This window comes from Lissotriton vulgaris, chromosome 2_1 (assembly GCF_964263255.1).
Source record: "Lissotriton vulgaris chromosome 2_1, aLisVul1.2, whole genome shotgun sequence".
Taxonomy (NCBI): Eukaryota; Metazoa; Chordata; class Amphibia; order Caudata; family Salamandridae; genus Lissotriton; species Lissotriton vulgaris.
The window spans coordinates 677,523,710-677,539,457 of NC_141687.1; positions in this window are offsets into that span (position 1 = coordinate 677,523,710).

Below are 15,748 nucleotides of genomic sequence, written 5' to 3' on the forward strand. Positions count from 1 at the left end.
GATCTGTTGGCTCGACAGATCCTCCTTGGCTTGAAATACCTATATTTTTATATCTATATCTTATAAACCTTACTTTCGCTGACATTACTGAATGGATTTACACCAAATGAAAAAAAATTAATGTGTAAAATGCATTTTGGGACCCTTTTTTTCAGCCAATAATTGGTGGATTGATGGACCACCCAAAAACTTTCCAGAAAGGAGCTGAAGGCTGCAAATAAATAATTCTAAGTTTCATGCAGATTCAGAATGCAAAAGATTTTGGCTAACCAAAAAATGCTTTTCTGATTTGGTGCATATCTATTCAGTAGTTTTTGAGAAATTAAGGTTAAAAACACACAGATATCTGGACAGTCCAAATATGCTCTGATTGGTCAATTCAAAGTGGACTAGTCGATGCTTATTGGTTGGTTTCAACACGTACAATTTATTTTGTCAGCCATTACATGACTCAGGGACTTGGACCATGTGTCCTGTAAATGAATGAAAGAATATAAGTAGAAAGGCAGAGTGAGCACACCGAGACCCCAAAGGGCACTTGTCGGCCCCAATGGGACAACATGCTTTGGCAGCTGTTACAGCACTCTGTAACATGGAACCTGATGAAATATGCTAAAAAGTGGATTGAGGACACATTCAGAGTCCCCATTCCCTGGGGTGTTGTCACTAACCATGTTGTGAGTGATGTAATATGTGAGGTTATAAGAAGTGTATTGAAGGGGACTGAGTTATAGTTACCTCAGCTAACTATAACTGCAGAATATCACTGGTTTTGTGCAAGTGAAACCTGAGCCTAACTATAATGTCCTTGTATCCTTTAGGTTTTTCAGTAAATTTCAATGTTCTTTTAAAGTAGTGGTTGCATTTGCAGAGTAGTGGAGAAAGGGGGCTGGCTTTCTACCAGCTCACAGGAATCCCATTGTGTAGGATGTACTGGGTGTGCCAGGAGGGCTTCTTAGCCCCCAAGGTTACTCAGCATTCAAGAGGACTTTATCCTCCAACCCTTAGTGTGCCAGGAGGCATGTTTACAGAGCGGTGAAGAAAGGGGGCATGACCTCTGAAGACCTCTTAGCAATTCTCCTGTGTGGGACCTACAGGAGGCATCAGGAATGATTGTTCGCCCTCAGGGACTCTCAGTAGCCAAGTGAACTCCATCTCCCAAGTAGTAGTGCACCAGGACATGCATTTGCAGAGTGGTGGAGAACAGGGTCGTGGCCACCGACAGCCTCTAAGCAATCCTGATGTGTTGGTCCTACTGGAGGTAATAGGAGCAGTAGTTAGTCCACAAGGAGCATTAGGAGTACAGTGGACTTCATTGCCAAACCAGTAGTGTGCTGGGTGGCGCATTTGCAGAGTGGTAGAGAAAAGGGGCATGGCCTCCAAAGACCCACCCTCAATCCTGCTTTCTGGGATTTACTGGAGATAAAAGAAGAAGTTCCTGGCCTCCAAGGACTCTTAGCATCCAAGACGATTTCCCCCCCCCACCATCATTATTGCCAAGAGGTGCATTTGTAGAGTAGTGCAGAAAGGGGGCTGGGCCTGCGCTGACTTACTGGTCCCACATTTTTTTGGGGGGAAAGGGGGCTCCTCTTCTCTGGGCTGATTTTACCCTCAGGACCATATCCTCAAGGCACAGACTTCATTTTATATAAAACAAAATTACCTAAAGGGAGGGGGGCTGAGTGTCTCCACTACCAGGCATATTTCTGCCCAAGGACTAAGGGCCCGATGTAGGTAAACGGGATTTTCCGATTTCAAAATACCGAGGCGGGCCGAATCGGTATTCTGAAATCGGAAAACGAGATGTAGGAAATAAATACCGACTGAAGACCGATTCGGTCGGCATCGGTAATGAGATTCGGTACGTTCCGATTCAGCTCGGTCCGAATCGGAAAGTACCGAATCGGCCAACAACGAATCGGAAAATACCGAATCGGCTACCACCGAATCGGATATTTCCGATTCGGCGAATACCGATTCGGTAAATGCCGAATCGGTAAAAACCGATTCGGCAATCATAGACCCATGGCGAAAAAGCCCATAGGAATGCATTGCATGACCCGATTCGGCTTTTACCGATTCGGATAATACCGAATCGGATTTTACCGAATCGGATTTTACCGAATCGGATTTTACCGATTCGGATTTTACCGAATCGGTAAAACCAGACTCGGCAATAGGCGATTCAGCCAATGAGGTGGCTCCCCCTCCCCCACCCAAACAGGGAGTGGCAACCCTGGCAGGTGCAGCCAATTAAGAAGTTTCTAGAAGTTTCTGGAAAGCCTGCCTGAGCCCAACACACAGTTAGCAGCAGTGGGAGAAGGAGGTTGCAGACTGAGCAGGAGCAAGAGATTATGGCAGATCAGGCAGGAAGCCAGAAGTCCTCCCAAAAGAGGAAGCCCAAATTCACCACCACAGAACTACAGGTGCTGGTTGAGGAGGTGGTGAGGGTGCACCGCCAGCTCTTTGGCAAGCTGTCCCTCAACGTGCCAGACAGCACCAAGAGGCGATTGTGGGCAGAGATCGCCCAGAAGGTAAATGCTGCTGGAGTCACCCCCAGGTCCATTGAGGAACTTAAGAAAAGGTTCTATGACCTCCGCAGCCTCACCAAGAGGAAGCTGGCCGACCTCCAAAGGCAGGCAGGACTCACCGGAGGAGGCAAGAACCCGGCGCCACCCCTCACCGAGCTGGAGGAAATTGTCTCCAGCACCATCGAGAGGGAGAGCATTGTAGGGATCGGGACCCTGGACAGCACAGCGATGGCCACAGCTACAGGTAAGAAGCATGCGCATCATGACACACCCTACCAGACACCTCCCCATTATACACAATGCATAGGCAAACACCAGCACTGTACTGTCACCAACATACAAGAGACAAGCATCATGGTACATGTAGTCAGCAGGAGTTAGCCAAATATGTCAGTGCAGAATCACAAGACAGGAAACAGTGTGACACGGTGTAAGGAGATGCAAGGACATGTGGAATGCCATAATTGTACTGACTGTAATACATCGGCACTCAGTTTACAAATGCTTCTTTGTACCTAGGGGCACCATCAGGCGGCACCACTGTGGCAGCAGAGGGAGCTACGACTTCACATACTGCAGTGGCAGGGCCGAGCACCAGCCAGCCTGGCCAGGAGGAGGAGGAAGAGGATGAGGAAGGAGACACCCCAGGGCTTGGAATGGAGGGAGTCCTGGTGATTGATTTCCAGGCAGTGCACTCCCCAGTACTGCCCAGCTCACCCCCCTTGGAATTTTCCCCATCCAACTCCCCAACACGGCAGACCATTCCGCCGACAACATCTCCTGCCACAACCGTGGCCTTGCCACCCGTCCTACCTGTCCTGGGAGCAGGGGCTCCGGGACCGGCCAGCACCACACCACCACCAGTGGCACCCCAGCCCACTCAGCAGGCCGGAGGCAGCAGTGCCAGACGCCGTGCCACCACCACCACCACCACCACCACCACTGCTGCACCAGCACGGGAGGGCAGTGTGTTCCTGGGCCTGGAGGGCCAGATGGTGAAAATCCAGCGCCAACAGGCCAGATCCACCATGGCCTGCCAACGCCAGCTCCTGCAGCACAACCTGCAGATGGGGGAGTTGGTGAAGGGGTTCCAGGCTGTTGTGGACAGCAACAAGGAGGTGGCAGCAGGGTTGGGCAGGCTGACCACTGCCATCACCCACTCCTCTGCCAGGCAGGAGGAGCATGAGGTTGCGCGCAGGAGGGATGCCCGGGTGCTCAACCGGGCCATGGCCCGCCTTGCAGCGGCGACTGCACAGCTGTGCCAGCGTAGCGCAAATCAGGAGTCGGTGCAGAGTCAGCATACTGCAGAGCTGACCAGGGGGATGGCCAAGATCACCACGGCCATGGAGGCCATGTTAATATCGAACGCCGCCTCCAATCCTGCCCTGGACCTGGGTGATGCTGGTGACAGCAGCAGCCGCAGCAGCCCGGCCAGCGCTGCATCAGAGCCAAGGAGGAGCACCAGGCGCTCCGCTGATGCTGCTGGCCATTCGGAGGGGGCCGAGGGACACCCCAGTGGGTCTGGAAAGCGGGCCAAAAAATAGGCTGGCAAGGGGGGATGATCATACCAGAAGCCTGGACTTTATTTGTTTTGACAGACTCCATTTTTTTATGCACTTCAGTGATGTAACTGTGGTGCATCACTATTAAAAAGTTTATTTTCCAACCAACATTTAGCTGTCTTTGCATCTGTACTCAGTCAGAAATAGTTCTCAGTGATCTCCTCACGTCTGTATCTGCCATCACATGGCGTACACGCCCCAGCTGGCTGTGTCAGTGGCACAGCTTCGTCGTCGTCATAGTCCTCGTAGTCAGACAACTCCACCTCAGTGCCCTTCTTGACCGCAAGGTTGTGTAACATTGCACATACAGCTATGATCTTGCAGCAGGTGATGGGGGTATACTGCCTTGCACCTCCACTCTTGTGCAGGCATCTGAATCTACTTTTCCAGATGCCAAAGGTCCGTTCAACAACATTCCTGGTGCGTATGTGGGCACGGTTATACCTCCTTTGGCTGGGTGTGGAGGGGTTGAGGTAGGGGGTGAGTATGAATGAGCGGAGGGCATATGCACTGTCGCCTGGAAGAGAAAGGGGTCACATTAGACACATGCATACATGTATTACACCTACCTACTATGTGTTATGGGGGTCTGATGATGTGGCTCACCTAGGAGGTATCCTTCTCCAAAATCGCCAGCCATCAGCCGTGCATATATGCCGCTCTGTTGGAATATATAGGAGTCATGGGTACTCCCTGGAAATTTTGCTACCAGGTCTGTGATGGTGCACTTGGCATTGCAGATCACCTGCACGTTGATGGTGTGTGTCGATTTCCGATTGCGGTATATGTATTCGGTGTCCGCTGGTGGGCAAATCGGAATATGCGTGCCATCTATGCAACCGATGACTTGGGGAAAGTGTGCCATCTGGTAGAAGTCCGCTTTGGTTTGTAGCAGTTCTGCGTGGGTTGCAGGGAATGAGATGTATTGGTCCATCCTGTCTATCATGGCGTCAAGGAATATGTGGAAGAACCTTGACAGGCTGCTCTGGCTCACCCCTCCTGCTGCTGCTGCTCCACTTTGATAGCTGCCAGACGCTACCAGGTGTAGGCTGCATAGCACCTGGACGTGCGCAGGGATGGCGTGTGCCCTTGGGGTGTGGTGGTCCAAGTATGGCTTAAGGTCCCTGATGAGCTCAAGTATGGTGTCAGAGTCCAGCCTGTATCTCTGTAGGATCTCAGCCTCAGTGAGCATGAACAGGGTTATCCTCTGTCTGTAGACCTGTTCATTTCTTAGCCATTCCCTCAGTCCTTCCTGCTGTAGCCGTAGCCGCCTCGCAATGACATAGAAAGCTGCCATCCTGCAAGTTGCAATGCATTTTGGGACTGTTTATATGGGTTGGAGTTGGTTACCACCTGATTGCAATCCATGGTAAATACCGAGTGAATTCTACCGATTTTGAGCCGATTTCGGTGTTTCTGTGCCTCCCTACATCTCCCCAACTGTCGGAATCGGGGAATTTCCCGATCGGAGATTTATACGAATCGGCATGTTTTCCGAATCGGATCATGTCCGAATCGGTATTTTTTCCGATTCGGTAGTGGGACCGAATCGGTGATTTTCCGAATCGGTGTCGCTAACGAATCGGTAGTGGGACCGATTCGGTGATTTTCCGATTCGGTGTCGCTAACGAATCGGTAGTGGGACCGAATCGGTGATTTTCCGATTCGGTGTCGCTAACGAATCGGTAGTGGGACCGAATCGGTGATTTTCCGATTCGGTGTCACTAACGATTCGGTACATGGACCGATTCGGTCTTTGTAACCGAATCGGTGTTTTTCCGATTCGTTACATATCCGATTTTCGGTATGTACGTATCGGATTCTTTCACATTCGGTACACATTCCGAATCGGTTTTCTATCCGATTCGTTCTGTTTTTGGTCCCCTACATCTCGATGGCTGTTTACCGATCGGTAAGGGCCAAAAATCGGTATTTTCGGCCGATACCGATCGGTAAAGCCCTACCTACATCGGGCCCTAAATCCCCTGGGACACAGACTTTTATTTAATAAAAAAATTTAATTGAAAATTTGCCACTGTGCCCCAAGGGCATGGCCTCTAATGTGGGTGCCCAGCCTCACCAAAGACACCGACTCACCAAAGATGGGGACCACAGAGAGCCTGAAGGCCCCTAAAATCCATGCCAGCTCCCTGCTTTTAGGGAGCTGCTAATATGCATCTCCCTGTGTATAAAAGCAGATGTGCTCTGCTTTGAGCAAGCAAGAGCAAAAGGCTCTTGCTTGCTCAAAGCAGAGCACAGTTTATTATGGCTTGTTGGGAGCGGGAATATACTGCCAAACCATAGCATACATCAATGTCCCATCGATGGGAACCCCAGGGGATAGCAGGAGCAGGCCTGTGGGCTGGCAGAACCCAGGGCCATTTTTGGCTCCAAGAGGGGGCCACACTACATTGTTTACTTTAGCCCTGGGCAGGTGATGGCCCCCTGGGCAAGAGTGCCACAAAGGACCCCCTTCATCATAATATTTGAGTACTGGGGGGTGGCAGTCACAGGGGCTGCAGGGGGAGCCACACAGGCCCCTTGCATTTCTATGGTGCTTGCCACGGGGAGGTGGTGCTCCCTGAGGCTGCAGGGGAGGCCACGCAATTCTATAGTTCATTGCCCTAGGGAGGTGGCAGTTGACCTGGCTAGGGGGGTCATGCGGACCCTCCACATTACCATAGTTCATTGACCTAGTAGGTGGTGGTCCCCAGGGCTGCAGTGGACCGAGCCCCCCTGCATACTATCACACATGCACCTGGGACTTGGCCCACCTTTTTTAAACACAAGACCAGGGGCCCACGCTTGTTTTTATTTAACCACGGGCATAGTGTGGATAGCAGGGCTACGCATAGGTCCACGGAGATGCAAACACATTCTGTGGAGCTCCACTACGCCACCCGCCTCCACCTCCTATAAAAACAAGTATTTAAATATTAATACAAAATTTGAGAAATGCACATGCGCGGGTACACAAGCATGCGCAGTTTTCACAAGGATTAGTGAGACGGCAAAGAAGAGGAGGAGGGCAGCCTGGGGACGCCACAGTACAGGTAAGTGGTTTCTAATGCATTTTTTGTTAATGTTTCATTACTTGTTATAAAGGGGGTAGAGGTAGGGGCTGGCCAACTCCCCTCCGCTGTGGAGATTTTGAAGACTTGTCTTCTCTGCATTTTCCACGGAATGTGGAGAAGGCAAATCTGCACACACTCCGTGGGCGGAGCAGAGGTCTCCGCCCAGGTCTCCGCCCAGGGTTAGTTTTATTTTCTAAAAAAAGCCAAAGGCACAACAAGACCATGGCTTGGGGGGTCAAAGTATTCCCATTATTATACTGACCCCTTTTCTTTTTATTCACTTTGTTTTTGGCGGATTCGGTGAAGCTGAGTCTCAAGATGGCTTCCAGCACTTCCTAGTGGAAGTGTTGGTAGCCTAATAGAGCTGTGCATTTCTCTGCACAAGCTCATTTTTTCCACGATGGCTTTGAGGCCAGAGATATCATTACCTTTTTCTTCTTAAATTTTCCAAAAACTACTGAATGGATTGGCACCTTTCTGCCAAATATGATGTATTTCTGCCCAGTGGTTCAGGCTGTAGGTGCGACTACAGGTCCTATGGGAATTAAAATGGCAAAAACACACTATTTTTGATCACCTTTTTTTTTGCCCCGAGTAATGGATCACACCAAACTTACCATGCAAAACAAGAAGGTTTTAAAGATTTGTAAACCTGGGCCAAAGATATAGGTAAGTCTTAAAATGTTTTCCTATCGAAACTAGGTCCTAACTATTACTACCTTCTACAGCCAGTATATATATATATATATATATATATATATATATATATATATATATATATATATATATATATATATATATATATATATATATATATATATATATATATATATATATATATATATATATATATATTACCTACTGGCGGTCGCCAGTAGGTATATATAGTTAGGATTTATTCCCTATGGGATTTTTGAAAATTCTATGTCTAATAACTTTGGCATTTGTGGACGGAATCGGCTGAAATTTTCAGGAAAATGGCACATTTTGTTTCTGAAAATTTGGGGGGGGTTCGGCAAGGGGGCCGAGAAAAAAAGGGGGGTCCCAAAACGCGTTTTTCCCATGTTAATTTCCATAGGGCGGTTGGCCTCACTTTTAGCTCGAACGGCTGAATGGATTTCCACGAAACTTGGCAAAATTGTAGGGACTGTTAGCCCGATGTGCCTTTGCTAGGTCTCAATATATGTGCTTCAGTGGATTTTGAGAAATTAACGTTTAAATCAAGATATATATCTGTAACAGCGCTCCGGGCAGCGATCCGGTTAGCGAACTTTTCGCGTATCGGAACTTTGCGATGCGAAGCTGATTGGCCCTCCGGTGTCTGTCAACATTCTAAACAGTCCGGAGCGGCCGCCATCTTATCTCTCGGTAGGATCGAGAGAGAAGAAGAGGTGAAAAACGAAGGGGGAATTTAATGAAAGGGGGCAAGGTATACCTCTCTTGACCCCCTAGGAATGATGTTGGGGTTATTAAAGGGTCTCGTGGGGAAAATAAAAAAATATATATTTTTCACCGTAGAAGCGCTTCCCGAGCCGCGAACTGGGCCGCAAACTGGTAGCGAAACGGGAATTCGCCATTTTGTGTTTCGTTTTAATTAAATTACTAGGTATAAGGGGGTGCGGGAGACGTATCCTGACCCCTTATGTTTTCTGAATATGTTGATACATGTCTTCCAGAGGCTGTGCGTGAGCTTTTTTTTTTTTTTTGCTGCGTGACGTCTGTTAACGTTCGATTCGATGGAAATCAGGAAGTGTTGACCACCATTTTGTCACTGCGAGTAAATATTTTGTTATAAATGAATCCTTATTGATAAACATTGTCTGCGCCATCTTGCTTTTTGTCCAATGCCACAATTTTGTCGTGCACGGCAGCCATTTTAGATGCCTTGACCAGACCCACTCTCTGCACGCCGTCGATTCTCAGCACGGCTCCCCACCCTCGCAAGCATCTCCCCCACGCACTGGTCACCCCCGCTCTCTCTCTCATGCATGGGCCATATACTTCCCCCCATCTGCGCTGCTCTTCCCTGAGAATCACACCCTGTGCCCGCCCGACACCTCCCTTTCACCCTATTCAGTACCGCACCCTCTGACACTCCTCTTCCTCTGTGTCCGATTGTCCAGGCCGGACCCAGGCTATCACCTAGCCCTGCGGATGTAGTTTATGGCCCCAGCTGTAGAGAATCCAGACATGCCAACCCTCCCGATTCAGGCGTGAGACTACTGATTTCAGTGCTAGTCTCCCGCCTCCCGATTCCTGCAAGCAAAAACACGGGGGCATATTACCAACAACTAGCGATAATTTTTGTCTCTAACTTGTTTAGAGACAAAAATTATCGCAGCACATTGGCGATTTTTATCGCAGATAAACCTTGCTATTAGCAAGGTTTATCGCAAATGCGATAAAAAACGGCCGCAATGCATGAATATCGCTGAAAAGTCAGCGATATTCATGCATTATCCAGCAAATGCTCTTAGCCATGTTATCCACCTCCCATTGGATAACATGGCTAAAAACTGCTCAGGGCAGGTGTTAGCTTTTGGAGATATTCGCGCTTAGCGCAAATATCTCCAAAAGTTGGTAATAGGAGATAGCGATGGTTAGGGACTGTTTCCAGTCGCTAACATCTTGGCACGCCCACTTTGCATGTCATTAGTGATAAATATCACTGACATGCAAAGCGGGGCCCAAGATGGTCGCTATCTCCTTTTAGCTGTCACTAACTGGTGTTAGCGACAGCTTGGTAATAGGGAGATAATTTTATCTCCTTTTTTTGGCTTTTATAGCCAAAAACGCGGAAATAAACCCCCTTGATAATATGCCCCACGATTCCTCGGGGGTTTCAGCTGACAGGGTTTGGTATTGTGTTACGTGCTAATTCTTCCAGGAAACGTCAGAGGGTCGATGCAGGGGTTCTAGAAGGGGTGATAAACCATTTAAGCCTCATGAACAAGCGCATGGTCTTTTAAAGATTTGTGAAGTACTCGGGGCGGCGGTGTGTGTGTGCCCTCTTTCAAGAGCGGGCGGGGGGGCACTGCCAGCAACTTGCCAGGCCAGGCAGTGTTCAACACGTGCATCACCCTTTCTCTGCCTGCTATTGCGCTCCATGCTTCGGAAAGGTAAGAAAAAGAACGTGCATTTGAGTTTGAAATGTCCGATCCTGTAGCAGTACACTTGCAAAGCCCACACATGACAATAACCCGATTCAAGGCCCCATTCACCCGATTTTTAAAAAAAATATAGTACTCCAAGACAGTTGGATTATAAACTTTATTAACTTTTAAATATAACGAACGCAACAAAAACTGTAAATATATTTAAACATTTTTTGATAAAAAAAAACAACAATGGTCAGAAGCTGTCTTTTGTGCGAATAGTCCCAAGGCAGCACAACGTGCTGAGTTGTGGAAGGCACCCAGGTGAAGAACCATCCCTTCTTTAAACCCCATGGTGACCAACTATAGTTTCAATGAGTGCTATGTCCCAGGTTTTACATAAAGTAGTGTTTACCTAGAGTGGTGCTGTGTAGGACACTCTGAATGGAAATTAACTAGAACTATAACGATAACAATATTTCTTTTGATAATTTATTTATCCATCCGTAGCCTCTCTAATCTCCATTACAATATGTTTCTTGCTCTCGCTAGCTGATGAAAAAACTAAAGTGATAACTTCCTCATCCTTATTTTGTCTTTGTTTGTTCCTTAAGATGTTATCTGTGTCAATCTCTTCCGAGAATGCTGATGCGTTAGGGATTTCCTTGTGTTTCTTAATAGCATTGGTGTCTGCACACTTCTTTGTCAATTCTGTGAACATAACTGCTTCATAAACAGACGATATCTTTGTTTAGTCATTAGTGTTAAGTGTGTCTGAAACTACAGTGCCCTTTTGTTTTTCTTTCTTCAGGCTCTATAGAGTTTTGTGTGTTGTTCTTTTGAGCGACAATTATTCCAGAGGTTTCAGGTTCACTTGTTTTGTCCTGCAGTGAGTTAACAGCTTTAGAGACTTCATGTTTATTTGCTATGTCCTGCTGTGCATCAACTGCTGTAGTGGGGCGCGCTTTTATCGTTTCAGTCGCCATTCCGCCCGCTTTTGCTACACTGTGCCTTTTCCGCCATTCAGCTGTTTACCGCCCGCTTTTACGGCTACAGCGTCTCGCTCACCATGTAGTTGAGTTGCTCCCACTCTTGCGATGCAGCGATAGGCGGCTGCCACAGGACTCTTAAAATGGCGGCCGGCTCTTCGGATTTGGGCCTGGTCCAGTAAAATGGCCCTGGGACACCTTGGAACTCGGACGCTTGTCTGCCAGGGCTTGGGTTCCATTCTCGAAAGCGTCCCCTCAGCCTTGAAGATTGTACAAAAGTCTTGGGGGCCCTCGACTCCCGCAGGCTTCCGGTGGGGAGCGGCTGCCATGATTGCTTGCGGAATGGCCACGACGGAGCTACGAGATGGTGGTGCTCTCATGGTGACGCCAGCTTCAGTCTGAAACATCCAGAAACAAGGTGGGGCTTTCATCGTTTGGGAAAAAAAATGTTTTAATCCAATGAAAAGTGTTATTTTTAGGTCACATGACCTAGTCTTACATCATTAGGAAAACAAAAGTAAAATGAACCAATGAAAAGTTTTATTAACAAGTCACATGACCTGTTATGCTTACGTTACGCGCTGCGCGGCGCGCTCTGGATCGTTTCCGGGAAGCTGTGCCTTGCGCACCGGAGCACTTCCGGGTGCGCTAACGCGGCGCGTCATATGACGCATTACGCGAGAACGCAGGTCCAGAATATAGTCAAAATGTCTCCACCAACCAGTGGTCGGAATACAACCGCTTTCAGCAGTCCAAAAAGTTTGGTTAAATTTTAAGAGCGGGAGCAACTCAACTACATGGTGAGCGAGACGCTGTAGTCGCAAGAGCGGGCGGTAAACAGCTGAATGGCGGAAGAGGCACAGAGTACCAAAAGCGGGTGGAATGGCAACTAAAACGGTAAAGGGGCGCCCCACTACAGTGTGTCTTCAGGTCAAACGGATTGTGGGACAAGGTCCAGAATGGAAGAGTCATCAAAAGGGAAAAAATTCCGCCGGACCCCGGGAGCCGGCCGCCTATGTCGGGGCGATCTCAGGCCACACCAGGGCAACACGACTTGGGGAGGGGGCAGGAGCCAAGCGCCCCCTCTCAGTCCGCGCCATCTCACCGCCCCTCGGGGGCCTCCGTCAAGCGGTTTAGGGAGGCACCGTATCACATTTTTTTTTTCCAATGCAGTCAGGTCCACAAACGGACCCCACTTACTTTGAATAGTGAAGCTGCAGCAGGTGCAAATAAGGTTTAAACAGTGTTACAAGCGCTGCTTAGAACTCTGAAGTATGGCACTCAACATCCAGGACTTATGCCATTTGTGTAAGGCAGTGACATCGAAGCAACTCAGGGACAAAAAGCATGAACGAACATTCACGTATGAAAATCTTATTTGGGGAAGGGGCAGGATCCAAACGCCCCCTCCCAGTTCGCGCTACTACACCGTATGTGGAAAATCTGAAGCCATTGTTCTACAAACTCTCAATGCTTGCTATCAGTGCATGAGTTTCATGCTCGATCGATTGAGCTAGCCGGATCGGGCATTAAAAAGTATAAAATAGTTATGTAAATAGTTATTTAATAAAATGTTTTACCCTGTTTCTTTGCTGGTGTGTTGTCTATATTTATAATATTTGCATAGGGTTTGTCGTCATTTTGGGCGGGGTGGGTGGCGGAGTCGAGCTGTCTTGCAGCCCTCATGGTGTGGAGCTCAGTTCATTTCACTATTTTCGTATTTCTCATGAAGGGTTGTTCCTAATGTTTGTATTTTACCGAGGTCAAAAAGAGATCGAATTAGTGGTCTACTAATTTTGCTCGATTACTTTTATTTTTTTACACGATTTTTCACTATCTGCAAAGACTAAACAGAGTATTGCGACTTTGTGCTTGTTTGTAAATAGAGAATGATCCAAAGAGAACCAATTCTAAAACAGTAAATGCTTGGATAACAATCAATCAAATGGAGAGACAAGCAGGTACGACGGATTACAACGGGGGTAAAGGTCTGCGTTAACTACCGTTCACTATCTGCAAAGAGAGAGTACTACTAAGAGAAAAGAAGGGGGGGGGGGCAGCGTTCAAAGCACATCAGCGTGCATAAACACGAAAACGTTTTTACCTATCACGTACTTGACATTTGACAGCTTTTGATATTTGCTATTAAAAAACCATTGAAATTCACAGAAAAAACCATAGGTTATAGTCCATATATAGTTAGGAATTTGCATTTACAAAACCTTGAAAATTCAATGAAAAAACCATTGGTTATAGAACATATATAGTTAGGAATTTGCATTTACAAAACCTTATTTTACTCGCATAAAACCATTGAAATTCCATATATAGTTAGATGCGCTAACTATATATCGCGCACCCGCAATCCACTGCTGATGATGTCACATATTACATCATTCATGACATGGTCAGTGACATCACTGATGACATCACTGATGACATCTCAAATGACATCACTGATGACATCTCAAATGACATCACTGATGACATCACTGATGACATCTCATTTGACATTACTGATCACATCACTGATGATATCATTCATGTGATAATACGATGAACCTCTTCAGACTCTAATATAACCTTAGATACAATCAGTGTAAACAGACACTCACAGACTGTCACTCTTCCATGGAGTTACTCACACACCTAGTCAGTCATGCAAAGAATCAATCACACCTCCATTTCCTCAACTATACAGTTATACACACCTTACTTATTCAAACATATACTAACACATATTTACTCTCTTATACAATCCCTGATACAAGTTCACAATGATCCATACAGCCACTCACACATTCACTGGCTCTTATGCACAGTTATTTATATATGTCAACTCTCACATGTACTGTGTTTTACATATGTACTTACTTTGACATGTAGCACTGAGAAATCCATTCAATCACCAATACACTCATGCAGACAGTCAACCGCCCATACAGCTGTTTCCACATGCACTTTTGAACCCATACATATAGTGAATCAACTACTCACACATCTATGCTCAGAGTCACACACCTCCCAGACACCCACACACACACTCAGTCTCCCATACAAATACTTGGGCAACCAATCAATAACCCATATAGTTACTCATATAGCTACTGATCAACACATGCAGCAGTTTACAGAACAACAGACATAATGATGCACAAATTAAGACAGTTTAGTCACTAACCCATGCACTCAGTGAGACACATTAAATCACTCACTCATACAGTCAGTCATGCACCTACTAAATCCTTCATCCAGACACTTATACATCCACTCATTCTTCAATATGTAAGACATATTTTAACTTTACAGAAACATACAGTCACTGGGTGTTGTCATCAGTGATGCCATCAGTGATGTCATTTGAGCTGTCATCAGTGATGTCATCAGTGATGTCACTGACCATGTCATGAATGATGTAATATGTGACATCATCAGCAGTGGATTGCGGGTGCGCGATATATAGTTAGCGCATCTAACTATATATGGAATTTCAATGGTTTTATGCGAGTAAAATAAGGTTTTGTAAATGCAAATTCCTAACTATATATGTTCTATAACCAATGGTTTTTTCATTGAATTTTCAAGGTTTTGTAAATGCAAATTCCTAACTATATATGGACTATAACCTATGGTTTTTTCTGTGAATATATATATATATATATATTCAATGAAAGTGATGTCACTGACCATGTCATGAACGATGTAATATGTGACATCATCAGCAGTAAATGCTAATCCCTAACTATATATGGTCTATAACCTATGGTTTTTTCATTGGATTTTCAAGGTTTTGTAAATGCTAATTCCTAACTATATATGGTCTATAACCTATGGTTTTTTCATTGAATTTCAATGGTTTTTAATTTGCAAATATCAAAAGCTGTTAAATGTATTCTTCTTTTAATCGAAAAATATATTTTATATGTTTTTAATATAATATTTTTATGTATATATTTTTTTAAATTATTTTTTTTTGTTTCGCTACCGGTCTGCGTACCGGGTAGCTTCCCATTAGCTCAATTTGTTGCCGCGACCCGGTCCGCGAACCGGTAAACGTTCCGTTAGCGCAACTGCTGCGTTAGAAAACAACATCGTGACGCGTCGCGTAAGCGCGACGTATCGCGTTGCCGCGTAATGCGTCTTATGACGCACCGCGTTAGCGCACCCGGAAGCGTTCCGGAACGCAAACCGAGGCGCGAAGCGCAGCACCCCGGAAGCACTCCGGGTGCGTAGCGGGACGCGTAACATAAGCGTAACAGGTCATTTGACTTGAAAGTAACACTTTTTATTGGTTCATTTCACTTTTGGTTTCCTAATGATGTAAGACTAGGTCATGTGACCTAAAAATAACACTTTTCATTGGTTTAGAACATTTTTTTTCCCAAATGATGAAAGCCCCCTCCTTTTTTTCTCACTCTGACTTTCAACTTTGTGAGAGGAAGACCTATTTTGATTATTGAAAGATGGCTTCAATAGTAGCTGCAGCTGGTGGACCAC